Source organism: Lissotriton helveticus, chromosome 4_1, assembly GCF_964261635.1.
Source record: "Lissotriton helveticus chromosome 4_1, aLisHel1.1, whole genome shotgun sequence".
In the NCBI taxonomy this organism is placed as follows: Eukaryota; Metazoa; Chordata; class Amphibia; order Caudata; family Salamandridae; genus Lissotriton; species Lissotriton helveticus.
This window is the reverse complement of record NC_136063.1, coordinates 1,765,032,511-1,765,055,564: the sequence shown is the minus strand read 5'-3', so window position 1 is coordinate 1,765,055,564 and position 23,054 is coordinate 1,765,032,511. Positions and strand designations below refer to the sequence as shown.

Below are 23,054 nucleotides of genomic sequence, written 5' to 3'. Positions count from 1 at the left end.
CAGTACCATAAGGAGTATTTAAGAAGCATTCAAGATCCGAGATTGGTGAATTGCGAGAAGCGAGAAAGCGAGAAGCGAGACCCTGTAGAGAGTATTGTGGCTGCAGCACAATACCACACAGTGCTCACAGCGCGGGCCAGTGGGAGAACCTGCCCCCCTTCATAAATCTGGGTAGTGGTATCTGTTGTGCCGGGTCTTTGATAAGGAAAGAAGAAAGCCATCAATCACACAGCCGCATAGCTAGACAATCATATATAGTTACGTGACCCCCAGCTCTATACATATCTATATAACTACATAACTACTTAAATAATTAAATAAATAATTGTACTTCACAACAAGAGTTGGTGAACGCGACGGGCTGGAGTGACAGCCTCTAGCGCCTTACAGTGACCACAGTGATAAGTGAAAGGTCTGTGCACTTGGTGCACCGGGTCACTATCCATTCTCTGCATTGCAGGCACCATGAGATCGGGCAAAGAAAGACGGAGTGTCTCATCGCTAGTGAACAACCGTAAGAAGAAAAACAAGATACTTAAGGTGTCCTCTGATAGCCAGGAGAAGCTAACAAGTCAATCGAGATCTGGCCTACATCCTGAGGATGATACCTTAGTTACTCTGGTCAGGGACGCCGAAGCAGAGGGACCATTGCTCGATCAATCTAATCCACAAACCCACATCATACAAAAACTAAAAAGACCTCTTTCCCAACCAAAAATCTATTCCAAATTTGCCTTTGTAAAAGATGCTGGAGCAGTGCTAAACTACATGAACTCCACACAGAGGGACCTTCCCTCCCCTATGCTCCCGGAGAAAACTGCCTTGACAAAACCAGACGGCATAGAGCCAGGAGCAAGCTCTCCACTGGCAATGACATTGGCAACTCACCTGGACAATGATAGTCCTTCGCAGCCCCATCAGGCCCCTACGTCCAATTTGTCTATGTCTATGTCTAAGCACAAGCCAACTACAGCAGCTATCATTCACCAATACATTGAAAAAGATGGAGCAAACTCCACAAGGTAAACTAAACGACCAGAAGCCATTAAGGAAGTGCACGCAAAAAGAGGTCTTGGAGCAGGCGAGTATGATGTCCAAGGCAAAGAGACATCCTTTTATGAGCATCTAAAACAACTCCCTCTACAAAATCAATTGAACCACTCTACACCAGTTAAAAAATCAGAGTCGGAGCCCCTCGAGCTAGCTCTGGAGAAAATACCTCCACCTCGACCTAGCCTCCTTGGCACAATTCGAACTGAGCAAGCCGTAAACTGGCAACAAACGAAAATTGCCTCTCCACAGAACAATGCTATCAACAAACAACAGTCTCGATCGCCGGGGACAGTTGGAACCAATTCATTCTCCCTGACAACTGAAGAATGGGAGAAGATGGTGGAAACATACTCCCAGGGAAAAGGGGCGATGCTACCTCAAGACAAAGAAAGCAAACCTGACGACTCAGCAAAGACTCAAAAGACAGAAGAGAGCGGTCTATGGGCGTCACTTCTAAATACTATGAATCTCGTGACAAAAGCAATGGAATACCACTCGGACAAAATGGACATTCAATTAAACTTGCTAACTCGCTTGACCACTCACGTCATTAACATTGACACTAAGTTATTAGATTTGAATGAGTTGATTAAAAGAGTTCAATCACAAACTACAATCATTCCGCCCAGTTGCACATGTTATTCTATCATCGACAAGTTATCCACCTTACCAAATGCAATGAGCGAACTTTTGACAGACCTCAAGTCTGTAAATAACTTGCAAAGAGAGGCGTGGGTAGCAGCAAGTAACGACAGAAACAATCCAGACAATGAAACAAGGGAAATAACTGAGGTCGTGCCCATTCCAAACTCTATCATGGATCTAAATAAATTAAATGATCAGCCCAAGGTTTCGAATGAATCAAGATTCCAACAAGCCGGATGCCTTTCTGCCCACCAGCCAGAAGAACTTCAGCAGGTCAAGACAATTGTCGAAAGCCAGGATCAACTGGGCAAAAGACCACTGACGGCTAAACAAAGAAGGAAAATGAAGAGAAAAGGGTGAAACAAGACAGGCTCCATTAAAACTTATTTCCTAGAAGTAAACAAATCATTGGCAGAACTAAAGAAGGATCAAGGGAGCACAAAGGAGGAAATAAGCACTAGGTCCGGGGAGAACACCTCCCCCGGTCCCGATCTCAAGGGTCCAGAGACAACTTCTCCCAAGCTCAATCTCACAGAAGCACAGCCCACAAAGGGGTCAGATGAAGAAGGGCTAAAACGTGGCGAGTTGGGGGCGACAAACAAAAGTGTAAAAAAATCCTTATCTCCCCAGATAGCGGATTCACTAACAGTTCACAATCTGGTTGTCCAACCGATTGGAGGCACTAACCCTTGGAATCCCGCTACCTGTATCTTTTCAACAGCCAGTAAAAAAGAAATCAATGTAAAGCTTGACATGGAATCACAGACCCGGAGAGTTCAAGTCTCTGGACCAGCTGAAAATACAGCTTCCGAGACAATATCTGGACCATTGCTGGAGAACAACAAATATGACCCCTACCATCTTATAGTTAACTCGGGTCCCTTGACCGAGAGAGAGCATGGCTCACAAGCCCAGAGAGGGCAGGGCTCACAAGTCTACGATATACATCAAAGTATGGGATGGGCTACAAATCATGAATTACTACTGGATGCTACCACAGATGATGAGTATAAAACAATACTCTTCATTCCTGACTATAGATCCAAAGGCTATGAGGATATTCTAAACCGAAGTAACATCCTTCGAGTATTGAACTCGATTATATCCTTAAGCACGCTTACTAGTAAAAACTTGGAATTATTGAATTTATTACTATGAAACACCTATCCGAGCAGGAAATAACAAAAACAATCTGGAACACAGGAGAACTGGGGAAGAAAATTCTAAAAGAAGAAAAACAACTGAAAGAATGGGGGATTCGAATCAAAACATACCTCACCACCGGCTACCCGGCTACCCTACTTCGTAATTCCCAAGAAAAGATTATATCGACCTTGAGTAAACACCAGCCTGGAACACTCAAAAAAACCTTACTAAGAGGAGCACGTGGAAGCTCAGCCGAAAGAAAGGCCGGTGCATCCCCCCAGCAAAAAAATATGATCCCACATCATGAATGGGATTGGATCGCTAAAACAATCAACATTAGACAGCCCGCCCAATGACAATTTAAGGAAAGAAACAGCACCTCCCTAAACACAAGGCCGCCACTAAAAATGTGTTCCTGGAACATAAATGGACTAGGAGCAAAGACCCTTAACAAAAACTTACTGACATACTTCCAGGAGTATGACTTAATTTTGTTGCAGGAAACCTGGTTAGCAGAACCATTCCATCTTCAGGGTTATAAAACATTCCACCTCCCAGCAAGGAGAACTTCAAAATGTGGTCACGAGAAAGGAGGCTTAACCATACTCACCTCGATACAAACAATAAATAACGCAAAAGAACTCCTTAACAAAAATACTTCGGGGATCGAAAACGGGATCATTGGAGTCCAGCTGGAAATATCGACATTGGGAACCATCAAGCAGGAATTAATCCTGGTTAACACTTACTTGCACCCAAAAGGCAAAAAAGGCGGGGCTAAACACCTAGTGACAGAACTGACTAAACTAATAACGGAAGCAGAAAACTCGAACCTTATTGTCTCAGGAGACTTTAACATGTTCCTTTCGAAGTCATCTGGCAAGAATCCGCCAAGGGAAGATAATCTGCTTGCCAGGGGGATTCCCCCACTGGAAGTGTGTCCATGGGGCAATTTGACAAAACTATCAAAAAGGTTAATGGAAGATTTATCAAACCTTGGCCTGATTTCGATAAACGGCCGGTCCCTGGGGGACAGACCCCAGGCGGCAACTTTCCATAATACCATGGGCAGCTCGGCGATTGACTACACCTTCCTGTCTTTTTCAATGTTCACATTAGTACAAGCCTTTAGAATTGGCACATTCGACTGCAGCGACCATCTCCCGCAGGAACTGACACTGAGGGCTCAAGGAACAGCTCTGACATTTCCTACCAATGGCCCAAAGCTATCGGCAACTACAAAATGTAAAAGAATTAAGTGTAACATCAGTGATCCGGAGCGACTAGCGAAAGACGCGAAGCTGTGCTGGGAAAGTGCTGCAGAACTGAATGCTGGTAACATTACTGCCTGGGAGTCTTTCTTGAAATCTTTTGCCCTCCCGAATTCCAAGTCTAAATTGCCTCAAGAAATTGATGTACAGTCATGTCATAAAACATCGGTCCGGCCCATCAGCGACTCAAAAAAACATCCTCAGACTCTTTTATTATAGGATTTAGGGGCAACAAAAACGGCCATAAATAGAACACTCCGCGAGCTGCGGAAAGCCGGGAGTGATAACGCCCTAATTACCAAACTGAGAGCATTAAAGTGTCAAAAGAACAAAATCCTGTGGCAAATCAAGCAGGAGTCCACTGAACAAATCTGGGCGAAACTGCTCTATGATTTAAAAAACAACAACAGCGCAAGATTCTGGAACACCATCAATAAAATAGAGAATCCGAATGCCCATGGCGTGAACTCTCATATCACTGAGGACACCTGGGCAAATTTTCTGTTTAAACACTTTAACGATGAGGGCTCATGCAAAAACCAACAAAGCCCCAGATTTTGTCAAGCCACCCAGACGGTTTCTAAACCCTTCGTTGAGGAGTTCAACTTCCCAGGTTCAACAGTCCAGCTGAAGGGTAGAATCGCGAAAGGCCGGAAGGAGGGAGCTCCAGGCCCAAATGGAATTCCACCTATCCTCTATAAGCAAGATCCAACTTATTGGGCCGACCAACTGCTCCCCCTTTTTGTAGAAATCTGGAGGGCCGAACAACTCCCATCCTCCTGAAGGGGTTCAATAATAGCCCCAATTTACAAAAAGGGTAATAAGAACGAGGCAAAGAACTATAGGCTCATAGCCCTTATATATGTAGACGCCAAATATTTTTCGGGGCTCCTCTTGGAGGAATTAACCGCATGGGCGTCACGCAAAAAATTAATCCCCATTAATCAAACCGGTTTTCAAAAAAATATGGGGACCACGACAAACATTTTAGCCCTTTCCCTGATGACAGATGCTACTATAAAACACAAATAACCACTATATGTGTGTTACATCGATTTTTCCGCTGCATTTGACAGCATTGACAGAGGAAAACTGTGGGCAAAACTTTCAAGGTGGGGAATTGACCCCAAACTGCTGAAACTTCTGATGTTATTACATACAGATACCTGGATCCAAGTAAAATTGGGGGCCGGTAATTGTCTGTCAAAGAAATATCAACCACAAAAGGGTTGAAACAGGGGTGCGTTCTCGCACCGACCCTGTTCAACCTTTTTATGTCCGACCTCTCCAAAGATCTGGATAACTGTAACCACCATGCCCCAAAGTTAGGGGGTTTTACGCTGTCCAACATACTATACGCAGACGACCTGTTACTAATCAGCCAAACACCAGTCGGCCTGCAACACCTCATTAACACCGAGAGCAAATTAGCCGAAAAGAACGGGCTAAGCGTAAACACAGAAAAATCAAAGGTGATGGTTGTTAGACCTGGCATCTTTGGCGTGGTTTCCCTTATCTTTTTGCCTCTACCTCCTGTATTTTTGATGCTGTGCTGGATTTCTTTTTTGCTGGTTTAGATGCTTTGGACACTCTGCCACTGCTGATCAGTGCCAGAGTGTAAGTGCTCCCTGTGTAAATTATTATTCTGATTGAATATACATGTTTGGCATATTTGTATCACTATGAAGTCCCTAGTAAAGTGCACTGGGTGTGCCAGGGCTGGTGATGACAAATGCTACTGGTGGGCCTGCAGCACTGATTGTGCCACCCACAGGAGTAGCTATAAAATGGTGTCTCAGGCCTGCCACTTCAGTGCCTATGGGCAGTTTAGAACTGCCACGTCCTCCTGGTCAGTGTCCCCACTGACCAGGCCTAACCCTTCCCTTTTTGTGCACATCAGCCACCCCTATGGAAGGCCCAAGGTACCCCCTGGGCAGGGTGCAGTGTATATGAAAGGTAGAGCATGTACTGGTGCAGGTAACATGTTCTGGTAGTGAATTACAGCCATTTTCGTTTTTCACTACTGTAAGACTATCTTGCTCCATAGGTTAACATGGGGGATGCTGGCTACAGTGGTTAACAGCATTTCTTCCCATAGGAACAAGATAGGACATAAATATCTAGTATCCCTGAACTCAGACTTTAATAACACATCTTTTAGGAAAGGTTGTTTTTAAATCCTGTGTTTGAGCACTTTTAGAAAGTTGCTGTTCTCTTGTCTGACCCTTCTGTGTGTCTGGGCCTGTTTGTGTATTGACTGTCTGGTTTGAGAGTGACAGGGGCTGGGGAATTCACCAGGAGGCTGGATGAGTCAGCACTAGGCTGAATGACTGCATTTGCAACTGGAGTGGTGGGAGGAGTTAGCACCTGGGCTGAATAGGTCTGTGCCTGCCTTCCACAATGCTGGCTCCACCCCCCTGCTGGGCGGCTGAGGACCCTGCCCCTCACTCTGAAAGGAAGGATGCAGCCAGCAAAACAAAGTGCTCAGGATCCACCCAGAACTGGTTTAGACCGGGCTCAGGGCCCACATGCACCAAGAGAACAAAGGCTTTAGGGGTATAAGTACAGGACCCCTGATAACAGAAAATTAGATCATCCTGGAAATCAAGAAGGAACCTCTGCCAAGGAGAAAGCTGAAACTGAAGAAGGAAGATTGTCCTGCTGTTGCTCTGCTGGACTGACCTGTTGCTTTGCTGCCAAGGAGAGGGGAAGGACTTTGCTGCTGAGCTGTGTCCCCTGTCTTGAAAGGAGTCTCCAAGGACCTGAGAAGAGCTGGCTCCCTGTTTTGAAGTCCCAGGAACAAAAGGACTTCGCCCCCAGCTTCCCTGAACTCTACTGAGAGAGTTCTGTCCTTCTAGAGTGCTTGATCCAGTTGTGGGGCCTCTGGAAGTTGTACCTGTGCTGGGAAGCTTGAAACTAAGCTTGCGTGACTTTTGAACTTGAAAAGTGTCGCATCGCTCGCTTGCGGAGCGCATCCCCGACAGTGCGAGAAGTTTCCCGCCGCTACGGAGGTCGAGATCGTCGCAGCGCCTGACGCCGCTGCCAGAGACGTCGCATCCTTCGTTTGCGGGACGCACCAGACGGTGCGGGAAAATCGAACATCGCTGCGACCTTAAGAACTCTTTTCGAAACCATATTCTTGAACTGTGTATGTTGGATTTTTGTCGTTTTGGTCTTGTGTAGTTTAGATTAAAAATACCTTTATTTTTCTAAACTGTTGTGGAGTCAGTTTGTGGTGTTTTCACTGTGTTACTGTGAGTGTTGGTACACATACTTTACGCATTGCCTCTGGTTAGCCTAGACTGCTCGTGCCAAGCTACCTAGAGGGTGAGCAGGGGTTATCTCAGAGGGTTATCTCCTTGCCCTGACTAGAAGCAAGGGTCCTTATATGGACAGTGGTACCTACCTCTGCCAACTAGAGACCCCCAGATCTAACAATGGTACTAAATCAAAAATCAAAAAGGCATGCTTTCCAATGGTCTCTCCAAGACAAAAAAATGGAAATAGTCCAAGAATATAAGTATCTGGGCATAATTTTTGACTCAAATGGCTCCTTCAAGCAACAACAAACATCAATAAGGAACAGAGGGATCTCATTGGCCATTGCATTAAAAAACATCAAAAATAAAATAGCGGGCCCAAACTTAATCCCCTTGCTAGACATATTTCGTGCGAAACTGCTGCCGTCAATTACATATGGCAGTGAATGTATGAGAGGGAAGGATGAGACCATCTTAGACAACGTGGTCAGTAAAACACTGCGAATATTATTCGCGCTTCCTCCATACATTTCCCCAGCACAGCTAAGGCTCAAGTTTGGCCTACAGAAGCAGCAAATCGCACGCAAAGGTGCATATGTAAAATGCTGGCACAAAGTGAAGAATGTGGAAACTGACTCTCTGAATGCCCATCTTTGGAAAGAACTGGAAACAAACAAGGACTCCCTTGCAACGGTCTACCTCCAAGCAGCCATAAATTCCCTTGCGCTAAGAGATCCTTGGGACTCGAGTTGTACACACAACTGCTTTAAGCGTCTTGTTAATAAATCAGTGAAAATAATTTCCTTGGAAGAGGACAAAACAGCGCTAACCAAGAGGTCTCATGGGTGGTTTGTGATTCAAGGCTACATCAGCGCCTCACCACAGCCATACCTTAGCACTAGCTTTTCAAGGAAGGCAAAGGAAGACTTTTTGAGGTTGAGGATGGGGGTAATATCATCTCAACCACATCTTCCCCCCTGGATGCGCCTGGACTGCAACCCCAAGTGTAGGCTTTGTGAAAAGGCTAAAGACGATGTCCTGCACCTGCTGTGTAGCTGCAAAGCTCTAGATAGTATCCGAAAGAGCTTACTAACAAATCTTTGGAATCAGAGACGTGTGCGAACTCGCAGACAAGCTCTGTTGATGAGCTTTAAGGGTGAAGACATCCAACTGGCTTGTAGGCTAGTGCGCTTTATGAAATTAGTCAACACGGCCCTAAACCCAGCGGTTAGTAATTAAATTTGACTTATTGCAAATGGCTTCTGCTCTTCAAGATAACCAAAGTCACAATTGAACGTGAAAGACCTTCTTTTCTAATGTATAGTACTGTACCATCCGCATGGCTCTTCTTTTACCTTTTTAACTTTTCTAAATGTTCTTTTTAAAAATTGTTTTTCCTAAAGGTTTATTCATGTACTTTTTTCCTTCTTGTTTTTATTGCCTAATTGCAAAGATTTTAATTAATCATGCAATAAAGATTATTATTATTATCATTCAGCACTGATACGCAGTGCCACGGACATCAGGAAGGTCTGTATAGACACATTCACACACCACAAAGCACAGAAATGTGGTGCAACTGATATCCAGCAGGTCAGTTGATATTTCATATGCAGACCCCGTGGCCAAGGTCCTCCCTCACCATTCAGCTAACCCTGACCAACCTACACCCAGGGGCTGGAGATAAAGGAAACCTTGCCCTTGATACTAGGCTGACTGCGGCCGGAGTCACTCTTAGTTAGCGAAGAAGGTGGGGTTAGGTTGCAGGGAAAGTTAGGTGTCAGTTGACAAATTGGCATTTGGCCACCACTCTGTAAGTTCACCCACTCTATGCAGAGCAGAAGTGGGCTGAGGGCAATAGTAATTTAATCAAGTGATTCCACACTGTGCCTTCTGGCACCAGCTCAGTTCTGTAAAGCGCAAGGGGGATCGCGCAGTCTCTTCTGATCGCTCTCAAAAGAGTTCCTTAACCTAGTCAATAATTCTCACCGCCCAAGCCCGACCCCGCAACACAGAGCTGTTGGGCTAGGCGAGGGCAATTGGTCCACCACACTAAGAGCACAATCAATGAATGAGGGATGAAGCAGGGGACCCTGTCAGACACAAGTTGTTAAAGTAGCACCCAGGCAACAAATCAGTTTCGCCACACTTCCCTGAAAAAGAGGCACAAGGTCTACTGCACATTGATACGGGCTGCACCACACTGTCCCAGTCACACACAATGAGGAGTCACACACTCAGTACCTCCCTGGAAATGAGGTACATTGTCTGGTGCACATTGATCTGAGTTGCAGCAGACTATTCCGGTCTCACACAACAAAGAGTTACAAATTCATTACCTCCCTGGAAATTAAGCATAATGTCTGGTGCACGTTGACACGGGTCGCACCAGACAATTCCAGTCACACACAATGAAGTGTTGCAAATTCCATACATCAATGAAAATGATGCTCAATCTCTCGTACACGTTGATAGTGCTGCAACAGACAAGTCCAGTCACCAACAACAAAGAGTTGCAAAGTCCGTACCTCCCTGGAAATGAGGCACAACATCTGATGCGCGTCGATATGGGTCACATCAGATGAGTCCGGTCTCACACACACTGGCGCAAGTTCAGCAGTACCACATGAAGTAGAACGATGCATTTTAAAGGTAGTCACCCTCCTCCCTCAGAGGATCACAACCTGTGAATCAGACACTGTATGCAATGAGCATGCAATTGGCATGCTGCATGAGAGCGATGCGGCTCGATAGACAAAGTGGGCCACGTGGGGGTCCTTCAACCAGTGAATCTGCTCACCACCAACAAGACACATGCATCTTGATGCCCCACAATGCATGGGCCAAATTCCTTAAATGTGGAGAGTACTTTTGGGGCTCCGCACAAGGCAATCTAGTCTCCTACCACAATGCTTCCTCACTCACGCCATGATACCAGATGGGATCAACAGATGATATGGGCACTTAATCACTCCAGCTATCTCAAGAAGACAGTATGAGTCCCTCGTGGGAGGTCTTTGGTGTCCCTGTGACAGCTACAAGATAACAGAAGCAAGCCAACAAACCCTTGAAGAGCACATTTCAGGGTGCCACACAGCATCAGGTAGTCAGCCCAGGCCAGCCACTATTTAGAAAGGGTGCACACTCCCTTCAAATGCCAGTAATCCTCCTTGTGCACAACAGATTTCTACGGCAGTGGGCACCATGCAATTCAATGACCTCCAGTACCACATCTCCACAAGAGAATCTCCATGCTGTTGAAGTATGGCACCATTAGTTATACTGTAGTGTGCCTTTGAAGATGGGGGTTGTTCAGAGGTTTTCCCTTTGAACCACTGATGTCTCCCCTAAATTTCAGTCCTGTCTGGCATCGGACAATGGAATGCATTTCTTAATCTTTTATGGAGCCATGAACTGGCTTCTGAGAGGCCTAGTGTCAAGACCTCACGCTTCATTCTATCCATCCAGGCCCTCAAATGCCAGAGGTCTGTCGTTCCAGTTACATGCCCAATGTTTATAGCTGTCTCTGAGTGATGCACTAATGTGCTCCCCAGTATCAAGTGTGGACTGGAGTCAAACTAAATAGCAAACAAAGAGTTTTACAGCAGATAAATGTCCACTTTATAGAAGGGAAATTTCTAAGCTGTTAATGACGAATCCCCCTTTACAACCCGAGAAGTTTGTCATTGTGAATCCACTGAAACATTCTGAGAATGCTCAGTTTGCAGTAATATCAACCATTTCCCCCATCTTAACCTATGGGAAGAGCACACCTCTTAGGTAGTGAAAGCACACATGGGCACATGGGCATTTCTCACTGACTGGGCAGGGAACACACATTTGTACATGCCCTGCCTTTCACCTACCACTTGCTTTACCACTTATGACTTACCCCAGGGGTGCCCTAGTAGTAGGGGAAGGTCCCCTCAGGACCAGCAGGAGTTTAGAAATGCCAGCCCGAGCATAAGTGCAATTGTGCACACAGAGGCCTATAATGACAGACTTGACACATGTTTAACAGCACCATAGGTGCAAGAGCGTACATACAGGCTTTCAATGGCATGCGGGAAATATGTGCAAGCCTAATAATAAACCTAATACGTGCAAGTGTGCACACACAGGCCTGCAATTGCAGGATTGAGACATGTTTGAAAACATCAGGTGAGCACCATGTCTTAACATATGTAGGAAGGGCATGCATACTTTCCCACTACATTACAGTGGGAAAGTGCCCAGAGCTTTAAAGCCACTAAAAGAAGAATTGGCAACATCCGGTGGTGTCACATGAAAAGGGTCAACCTCCTAGGTAAGGAAAACCCACACAAAGGTTCTTCAGTACCTGGTCAGGCAACATACATGTTCACCTGCCCTTCCCTTTGTATTCCACTTGCTCCACCCCCAGTGCTTACCCTAGGGGTGCTCTAGTGGTAGTGGAAAGCTCACTCAGGATTAGCTAATAAGATAGAAATGTCAACCTGAAAATAGGTGCAACTGCGCACCCACAGGCCTGCAATGGCAGGCTTCATACATGTTTGAATGACTATTCTGGCACAATCACTGCTGCGTCCCACCCTTAGACAGTGCAGTAACTGTCCTGTGTATGTGATATGCCTGTGTATAGGGTAATCACAGATACAACAGCAAAACCAATCAAGGAAGCACCACTTTTTAGCATTGGTAGGCAGGGCACGTGCGCTCTCACATCGCATTACAGTGGCCAAGCTCCCAGAGTCTTAATGCCATGAAAAGAGAATCAGCTAAAACTAGTAAGACCAAAAGCAAAATGTTTTCGGAAAATCCCCTAAGAAGGGCCACGTTCAACAGCTAGAAATCCAAACTCATTAATGCACAACTTCAACACACAATGCCTTAAAAAAAGAAAAGTACTATTAATACACACACCCACACAAACACACACACACTCTAATACATGCTGAACACTAAATTAGAAATCCAATAAGATGGAAATATCTTTGGAGTCAGCTTCTTATCACATTAACCTGCTAGTGGGCCTTGAACTCTAGAACCACAATACCCCCAACCTATTCTAGGTACACCATCAAAGCATAAGGAGGTGTTTTATCAACAAGCCCATCTACTGGCTTTTTCATGGTATCACCACATTAATGAAAGGAGCAGAATGTCATGTTTCAACTTTTCAATACCAATAAAATGAATAAGGTTGATAATCATATTCAATTGCATCCTTTATAATGATAAACATAGTATTGTTCCTCATAAGCATTATCGTAAATGTTTTCTACAATTCAAAACATGTGTCTTAGACTAGTTTTGCCATACCTGGACTACAATTGCAGTCATAGGACCAACCACGGGGGATTCTAGCAAGTCTGAACCCAAGAGCAAAAGCTCAAGCTGCAGGAGTACATAAACTCAGTGAAAACCTCTCCCGGAGCCATGCATACATGTAAGGCCCCAGGACACTTATGGCAACATTTTTCTAAAACATTCTCAGGTACTGGTGCACTTCCTGACCCCCCGCCCCCCAAATACAGTCTATTTATCAGAAGCTAACAGAAGCTAAAAGGCACAGTTTCAGCTCCCTCATGGGGCATCATGGCATTAACAATTGCACTTTTGGTGAGAGCATGCACATCAAAAAAGAGGCTTTCCTGCTTTTTCTTTTGGTTATTTTCTTGTTGTTTCTTTAGGGGTGCCCCTTTTCTACCCAGGGCACACCCAGCTGCAAGGGTCACTGAGGGCTATTGGGAAAGCCCAAAGGCAACCACAGCCTTGCTTTCTCCAAACATGGGTGCCAGACGTCTCTGTGTTCCTGCCTGTGCTGCCTCCAGCGGCCAGGAGCTGAGCACAGTGTTCCTCTTGCTGTGCACATCATGGACAGAAGCCTCAGAGTGGGGGTGAACCTGCTCCACTCAGATAGGGGTTCAGGAGCAGGTGAGCAACCCACAGACCTTCCTCCTTCTGTGTCCTAGGGATGCAGTCCTCTAACCCAGTCCCTTGAGATGAGATACTTAGGGACAAACCTGATTTTTGCAAGGGGGCCTCACATACGACTTTTCCCCAAGAAGGGGCGATGTTACATTTTTGGAGGTGGCTGCATCGACCCCATAACATGTGTATTTGTAAAGTGATATTTCACCAGTAAGCATATTGGTACTGATTAACAGATGTTTATTGTTACCCAACTCAGTGGTACTCATTTTATCAACCTCAGATGGATTAAAGGCTGAGTGGACCGGCTGGGATTTGAACATGTGACCATGAGGTCGAACACAGGACCTTGCAGTGAGCGCATTAGTCCTATGGGCCACCAGACCCAGTCGGCTTAACTTTTCCCTGGGGTAATTCCTTGAAAGGCAGCAAAGCACTATGTACTTCACTCTCTGCTTGGTACCCCCAAGAGGACGAGCTTTATCTCAGACTCTATGAGGCTGATTTACTTGTGAAAAGTGCTGTTCTGCTCTTGGTGACAACCCTTAGCCACCAGGAGCATTGTGTTCAATGCTCCTTACCTCGAATGGTACACTTGATGTGGGGAGCTGATTTTCTTGCTTCCTGTGCCAGACTTGTCCTCTGCCTGGCTCCTGGTACCTTTTCCCCACTAGCGGGGCATCTTGTGCAGACCCTTCACAATCAACATCTCTCCCTCACCCCCCCACCCCCCACACCCCCCGCCCTAGAACCTCCTTGCTTGTTTAAGTGCACTGGTGGGTCAGGAGAGTCCAGGACCTGTCCACAGGAGGCATATGGGAACCATCTAGGGCACCCCAGCAGGACCAATCCCCAACTGTTCCTAACAGGCATAAGAGGACTAGTGGTACTGGCCCTAGAGATAATCATCCTTCTTGTAAGAACTTGGGTTATTGTTTGAGAGGATGGGAGCCCCACTTAGGCATCTACCACAATTCTTGTCAGCGTGAATCACCAGATTAACCTGTGTCTAACCCTCTGGTAGCTTGTCAAAAAAATCAATTATTCATAACTTAAGGGCAATGTGTAAAGTATATGCAGTACGCAAAGCGTAATCAGGTAAAAACACAACACAAGCAAACAAATCGCATACCACATTTGAAAAATAGAGTACATTTTAATAAAAATAATTTTGCAAGGGTTACAAAAATCCAACCAGAAGCTCGAGATATCCATTTTTTTGATTTTAGTGAAAATAGCACCTACAAGCAAAAAGAGCCATTTGCTGTCATCTGGTCGCACTAGACTAGGAGGAAGTCACAAGTTTAGGCCGACCACGATGAAGCAGGGACCGAATAAAGGTATTAGCTCAGTCCTGCTCAAGAGTTACCCTCTCAAGTCTGGTGCAAAGTGTTTTTTTTCCCTTGGAGGAAGCCACAAGGAGCCTAACTTCAGGATTTTCACCTTTTTCTTCTTGAAGGAGCTTCCACTGATGCAAGCATAGAGTCAAGAACTTGGGGGCATCTCTTGGTGATCAGGACTAACCCTAGGTGTAAAACCTGGCTCAGAGATTTTTTTTTTCACCCGAAATGCATTTTTACGCACACTGGAATGACTTACCGGGTGCCTGCAATCCTTGACGAGATTTACTGAGCCATTTGCACCCAAATGTGCTAGGTGGACGCATAGTCCCATGGGAGTTTGTGATCGCAAAGACGTCATTCGGACGCGCCTTCGGACTTCCGGTGGAAGTTTTTTGAAGAATGCAATTGCGAACATGCAGAATCTGCAATCTGGAGAAAGTTCTCTCACGAGCAGCATCAAAACCTTCTCAAAATGACAATTTCGATTAAAACACTCCTCAGATTGACATTTGCTGTATTTGTTTGTGCAAGGATTCTTTTTTCTTTTTTTACTTCTCTTTGAAGAGGAAGGAAGTGCCCCAGTGTCTCCAACTTCCTGTTCCTGTTCTAGCAAGCTCCTTCCAGGGCTTTGTCCATCTCATGTTCACTTTTTATTTGGATTTGGAGCTGGAAGGATCACTCTTTGTGCATGCTGCATCATATATCATTGGATTTGAGGACTTATTTCATTAGTAAGTTTGAAAATTGGTGTTGTTTGTTTTATTGGGAGCATGCACCTAGCTTTTTTGTACTTTTCATTGTTAAAAAAAATGTATTGTGGTGGGTGGCCTGTAGTTTCAGTAGGGGCCTTGTTGTTTCTTCTTTTATGAAGGAAACATGTTACACAGTTCAATACATTTTCTCTAACTTTTGAAATCAATTTGCAATATTTATTTAATTCACAATGTAGCACAGTAGTCTGCCAATATGCCTGTCAGCCAGTAGGCCCAAAGCTACTCTTAGGTGCATGAAACAACTGTTTCTGTGGTTTCTGTTGAGTTTAACCATAATTTAGGGCATGGATGGCATTGGATTGAAAATATGCAAATTGTGTTTTTTTGGGGCATTTCACTGTTTTTTCATGTGTGTTAAATACATGTCTTTGTTGGATGTGTGTGGTTGTTGTGTAACTTGCAAACCTTTTTTAGCCCTTTCAATTTTTGTTTTTGGCATTGTTGCATTAAAGTTGTATAGTTTGGCATGCCTCCTTTGTCTGGCCAGTGTATGAGTGTTTTGGTACTACTTGGTCAGCATTTGCCTTGTCTGAGCCTCCCCATGTGGCCAGGGCCCATTTTGTAAAGTCTGTGTCCATATAAGCCTGCTCAACGTAATTGTTTTCCAGGCCTCCTGCTTTTGTTGTGAGTGACTATGTGGCTGGTGGCCATTTTGTGGGGTTAGTTAGTGTGCTTTTGCCATAGGCCTGCATGTCTTTCTTTTGTTTCTCTTGGCTTATTGCTTCTTGTTGTGGTTGCCTGGCCATGTGGCTGGCAGCCATTTTATGAAGTCAGCCAGTGTGCTTTTGCCATAGGCCTGAATTGTCTGACTTTCCGCTCTTGTTGTTGTGGCCTGGCCATGTGACTGGCGGGAGTTATGTGAAGGCAGCCAGTGTGCTTTTGCCCTATGCTTGCATTATCTGTCTTCCCTTTCTTTTTGCTGTGGCCAGGACAAGTGGCTGTCAGCCATTTTGTGAAGGCAACCAGTGTGCTTTTGCAATAGGCCTGCATTTTCTTTCTTTCCTTTCCTGTTGTTGTAGCCTGGTCAAGTGGCTGGTGGGCATTTTGTGAAGGCAGCCAGTGTGCTTTTGCCATATCCCTGAATTGTCAATCTTCCCTTTCTTGTTGTAGTGGCCTTGCCATGTGGCTGACCACCATTTTGTGAAGGAGCAGCCAGTGTGATTCGGCATTATGCTTGCAAGCCTTCTTTGTGGGGGCCATACCTTCTTGCAGGTTGTTATTTTGCAATGGAATTTTTTCTTCTTTTATACAGCAAAAAATGTAGCACAGTTCACGCAATTTTCTAATACATTTGCAATATTATTGATTTGAATTGATTCACTATGTGGCCTAGTCTCCTAATGGGGTTTCCAACCAATAGGCCCAAAGCTACTCATGAATGCATGAAACAACTGTTTCTGTGGTGTATGTTGAATTTAAATACCATTGGTTGTAGCTTGCAAAGCTTTTCGTTGTTGGCATTGTTGCATTAAAGCTGTGTTGTTTAGCATGCCTCCTTTGGCAGGCCAGTGTTTGAATGTGTTAGTAATAGTGGGCCAGCATTTGCCTTTGCGGAACCTCTCCATGTGGCCAGGGGCCATTTTGTAAAGTCGGTGTTTCTATATAGGCCTGAATATAGGCCTGTTTGAGATCAGTGTCTTCCAGGCCTCCTTCTTGATGTTGTTGTGACTTGTGAGTGACCATGTGGTTGGTGGCCATTTTGTGGTGGCAGTTAGTGTGCCTTACTGCTTTTGCCATAAGCCTGCATGTCTTTCCTTTATTCATCTTGGCTTATTGCTTCAATCAATTCTTAGCTGCAGCTCCCTGAATGCTGCATCCATGTGATGCATAAGGCCAAACCGTTACATTTGTATTTTTGTTGTTGTTCTGCTTCTTTCCTATCCTTCCAGAGTTAACGGTACAGTAAACCATGAAATTCCTTGTTGTTGTCAAAGTCTCACAAATGACTACACTGTATTTATAATTGTTTTTTTAATAACTGAGATAATATATTTAATAATAATAATTTACACTAACAAGTGTGACTACACACTAAGTTATATATTATATTATATTTGTTCGTTTGTACTAGTAACAATTGAACCACAACAATGAAAGCCAAGTTTCACTGATGTTCTTCTTCTTCTTTGCTTTTAGGTGCACAAAAGAGGAGGATGCAACATCACCCATTGTACTACCAGACATAAGTCCTGGTGCACACGGCGTCATGGGACGTGTGACCACAGACTTCTCTTCAAATTGTGCCACTACGGGCTGCTGACATCTTCAAGATGGCCCCAAAGAAAAGCACCAGGTCTAGTACCAAGAAAGTTGCCAATGAGAAGAAGGCACTGCAACTTAGCAAGACTGGTATGTCTCCCAAGACCTTTTTAGGGAAACCAAAAATTGCACCTGCAGCAGCGGGGTCTGGGGAGCAAGCTGGGAGCAGCATACCGGCATCAGTGGACTCTCCCCACCAACCTAGGCCCAAGCCCATGTCTGTTGCCGAGGCAGCCAGTCTATTCACAAATCCAATGGCAATGAGCAGTGATGTTGAAATTGACCTATTGATATAGCAAAGTAGTACCCAATCAATGCAGGAAACTCAGATAAGTAGGAACCAACAGCCGTAACCACCCCCAATAGTAATTATTCCTCCTAAAGTATGGGCAGTTCAGGAGATCGAGCTTCCTACAGAGTAAGAAGGAGAGCAAGCCACTTTTTCAGAAGATCTATTGTTCTCCAGATCCCCAGCAAGGAAAATAAGGGCCAGTCCATCAACTTCTTTTGCAAGCCCCCTTCTGATGATCTAGGTGCCACTTGGAAGCCACCTCAGTCTGAGAGTGAGATACGCCAGGCAAGGCTAAGGAAAAGAAAGGTTCCAGAAAGCCTTAGAGTTATGGAGGTAGATGTAGAAGAGGAGGATGATGACAAGCTAGTCATCATGGACAGTAGCCCCACACCAGTGGAGACTGCAATTACCCCATCCCAAATTGCTGTGAAGAATTTGGCACTGATACCACCTATACAGATACCACCAACACTACCTACTACTGCTATATTTACAAAGTCCTGGCAGCGATCTACAGTCACCACAACAACCTCTTCAGTAGAAGTAGGTACTGCAGAGAGTCAAAAGTCACACCCACCTACCACTTCATCCGACATTGCAAGAGGCACCAGTAGCGTCAGAAAATTGGCCTCCCCAGTTTAGGACTTCTTTACGGTTTGCAGGAAGGTGGTGAACATTGCTATATGGTCCATTTGTGTAGCAAGTGTTAGCTGGGGTAAGCTTGGTACAAACTATGGTACCGGAGAATAACAGCCCATCTGAGAAAACACCACTTGATCCAGTGGGGGGCACACCTTAGCAGGCAAAAAACTGCAAGTGTTGTTGGTGTAGGAGATTATGAAGAAGAACCGATCACATTGGAAGGTGAACAAGAGGGAGCCATTTTCTCTGCTACACAAAGCAGCCCTGTCCCCAGCAGTGTAGTGCACATCATCATCAATAACATTGCAATGGTACAAGAGTCAGGATTAGACACCAAGGGGTCCAAGGCAAGAGAATACAGCAAAGGAAAAACGCACATTGAGCCTAACATCAGATGTCAAGAGGTCACCTGAATCAGTGGCACCAAATAAGAAAATAATCCAGGCTACCAATCTCAGCATTTTTAGGTCGGAGGGGCAGTATGAGCGCAACAACCCAACGGAAAGTTTGTACAACACGAAGATAGCTAAAATGTAAGGTACTGGCCCTCCTCCCTTTTCTTTTGTGGAAGGGGTGGGTTTTCTTGAATTTGTGGCAGCCATCTGTCCGAAATGGAAAGTTCCCAGCCAGTCCTATTTTGACAGAGCTGCTGTTCCAGCACTACATCACGACGTGCTGGAATGGCTTTGACAAGCTTTGCAGCAGAGTGTTGTTTACACTATCCACCTGACAACAGACATGTGGACCAGTTGCCAAGCCACTCATTACATGTGCATCACTGCATACTGGATCTCTTTTGTGCGGGTTAGCGAAAAGATATCTGAAGGTATTGACACTGCTGAGATTTTTAATGCAGCTCGGAAACATGCAACATGTTTGCCATGGAGAAATCTTATACTGCTGCAAATATTTTGGAATACTTTGGCAAAAAGGTCTTTGAATGGCTGTGACCAAGAGGGCTTAACATTGGTTTTGTTGCCACGGACAAGGGCAGTAAAATAGTTAAGGCCATGGACGATGGTTGCTATTTCAGGGTCCTGTGTTTGATGCACTGCATTAACATCATTGTTTAAGATTTTCCGAAAAAAGTAGACAAGGTCAGCAACTTACTGACCAGCTGCAGAGGAATCTGCACACATATCAGCCATTCTTTTAGAACCTGGAAGCAGCTGAGGATCATTCAACGTGATTATAGAATGCCAGTTAAAGCACTCATCCAGGAGGTGCCAACACATTGGAATTCAACTTATTACATGCTTGAACGTCTGTTTGAGCAGTACACACCAATCAATTAATATGTCATGCAAAGAAGGGGATGATACTGTGAAAGTCATGATAATTGAGATGGACCAATGGTGCCTAGTTAAATGCCTGACAGAGATGCTTCTTCCTTTCGAGGGCTTCACACGTGAAGTCAGCAATGAGGACGGTGCTATGGGCCAAGCTATCCCATTGTTGTACATACTACAGGAACAGCTGAAGGGGGTTTCTGCAATGTACGCAGGTATGAGGAAAAAAGGAGCATATGATTTGGTGGAGAGCTTAACCCTTCGCTTATCTGAAAATACAAGGGTGCAAAGAGGCATTGTGTTATCCAACCATTACATTTCTGCCACAGTTCTTGATCCACAGTGCAAACCATTCCTTTTTCTGGATGTTGCCAGCTACGAAACTTGGATAGCTGTGCAAGGCAGTCAGCTAGAAAAAGAATGTCCGGAAATTAGAGGCCCGGTCCCCCAGGGCACAACAAGTATTGCAGGGCAGCCGGCTTCAAGTTCAACTTACGAGTCTGAGGGCAGTGCAGCTTGCTCACAGCAGCCAAGAACAACATCAACAAGAACAGGAGAATCAGACTCAAAATTGGCACATGAATGGTTTCTACAGGCAGGGTTTAAGTCCAGTTCTAAGGCAAAGGCAAAAGAGGCCGAGCAAAGCAGAGCACCCATGAGCATTGAGTGGATGGTCCAGATCTAACTGGCTGACCCAACAGAGGTCTACTTTGATCAAACCTCATTGCTGTATTGGTATGGGAAAAGGCGCCAATGGCCAGTGCTCAGCAGGCTGGTGATAAACTATCTGGCTTGCCCTGTCACAAGTGTTTCTGCTGAGCATGTTTTCAATGCTGCTGGTGCCATTCTGACAGTGAGAAGGGACAGTCTCTTGCCCCAAAATGTGGAGAAGTTATCCAAGATCAAAATGAATCAGCACTTTATATCACCGGATTACACCATACCTGAAGTAGCACAGCAGCAAGATGATGACGGTAACTCAGGTCATGGAAGTAGTGTGTTAAGTGACCTAGTTCTGGTGATCCATGAGTGTTTGTGGACAAGCTCTACTTCCCAGACAACTAGGCTTTTGAGTTACTTTCTTTCTTTCTTTGATGCCCCTAAAAAGATATAGCTAAGGAATATTATTTACCTTACTATTTGTGTGTGTCGCAGTCTTTCTTGTTTGTATCACAACAAATGCATCACCACCATCTTACGCTTTTATTGCCGGACTGGAGTTGCAACTGTGTGCAGCCAGTGAAAAAGTAAGTCCACTCCTCCTGAGTCCTCCTGACTAGGCCTAAATCCCTTTCCCTCGAGCAAGACATTGGATGGTGAATGCATACAACAAACGTGATATGTGTGCCTGCATCGAGCCCATAGTCTAAATCTGACTTTATATGTAACCTATCTGAGTCTAGAGGGACTACCCCAGAAGAACAGGTAAATTATGGCACGCTGATTGATTGGTGTTTTCTTGTTCATGATGATTGTCTATCAGTATTCTACACACAAAAAAGTGACTCAATTAATTCTTTCCCTTCTTGTTTTTCAATATACAAATCGCACTACTGCAGGCGGATCCATTGTAATTTGTCTAGACGAGTCTGGATTCACTCGGGACACTTCTGGTACAGAGTTGGACAACATGACCATACGATACTCACAGTCAGAGTCATTAGGATTGTAGATAATTGATGGAATAACTTTGGGCGTGAAGTGGCCTAAAAGGTAAACAACAACACCAGCCCTACATGTCTGTGTAGTGGTGGAGGCAAGTGTGGTGGTGTGACTAACAACGGTGTATTGATTTTATTACTTAATTTGAAAAATGCTATGATGCTGTGTGTGTATGTGTGCTCCGTGCTGCCTTGCTCAAATTCAAAGGTAAGTGGAGGTTGGGTGGGAGTCCTGCTCCTGTTGTTGGAGCTAACTGCTGGAAACAGACATCATTTTCCCATGCCGCATCTCAAAGTCTTCTTGTTGCACACCCACTTAATTATGCAGATTACATTTTCTCCTTGATTTTTCAATATCCTTTTTGTTTTTTACAGCTACAGGCTGGCTTTTACCATGCACTATACTGGGAAAAACAACTCACACTTACCTTACCAAAACCTAACTGCCAGGCACCCAAGATTGACAGACGGACAGTCCAAGGAATGACCAAGAGGAATGTGAAGATGCAACTCCCAATTTGGCAATAATTATAGTATCATTTAAATTTTTCTCTTCAATCATTACAACTGAGTGTGTTGTTTATGTTTGCCAATATTTGACTCCTACAGATATTTTTAATATTGTTTGCTATCTTCAACGGAAGCCTAGTACCACACAACATAAAATATATGTAACTTGGGTCTCTCTAGGGGCAGACAAGCAAGGTGATTGTATAATTAATAATACACTGCCCTGTACCAGTCTAGTAGTACTCAGCAAGTCATCATCATGCATGCATTTTCTTTTTCTCCCTTAACAGATTTATGATGGTCGACTCAGCTGCCAAGATGAATGTATGTTTTCCATGTGTAGTGTTTCTCTTTATTGAACCTTTCCCTCTACTCCCCCTTCTCAACCATTCATCAAACCCTATCCCCCTTCGGCTGTGTGATTTATATTGAGGTTTGACTAAATTCAATTTGCACCAATAATAGATCACACACTTGCTGGGGCTGATGTGGTGAAAGCAACAAAAACTCAAGGCAGGGTGAGGATCGTTGTTATGCTCTAAGTATATACTATAGCCCAGACTTGCAATTCAGATTAGATCACCCACCCATGCACAAAATTCGATATTTACATTTTTTCCAGAGGATCATAATTCATCAACCTAGTGTTCCAGCACTAAAGTTTACGCAGCTGCTTGTCCACTTCATAGCTCGAGTTTACTTCAGTTTATAACTTGTACTAGTATACCCCTCCATTCTGGTTTATTTTACTTTAGCTTTGCTTATCATCATGGTTTCTTGTTTGGCAGTCTTCTTCTTGTGTACTGTACTTCTACTACTTGTTCCCTAGTCTCCCTCAGGTGACTGACTGTCCCATCTTCTTTTGTTTAAATGCTACTGTCAGTGTCTACTACTACTACTACTACGTATTACTACCACCACCATGGGACGGCCCCTTGGGAAACCAAACCCACACCATGCAGCCATCGCTTTGCCTATAAAGTATAAACATCAATTA

General features: G+C 44.6%; 1 pseudogene; it reads left to right on the top strand.

Moving 5' to 3' along the window:
* The first annotated feature begins 2,451 nt into the window (after positions 1–2,451).
* The window catches only part of LOC144828221 (RAB6A-GEF complex partner protein 2 pseudogene), a 47,819-nt pseudogene continuing 27,216 nt past the window's right edge, over positions 2,452–23,054 (top strand).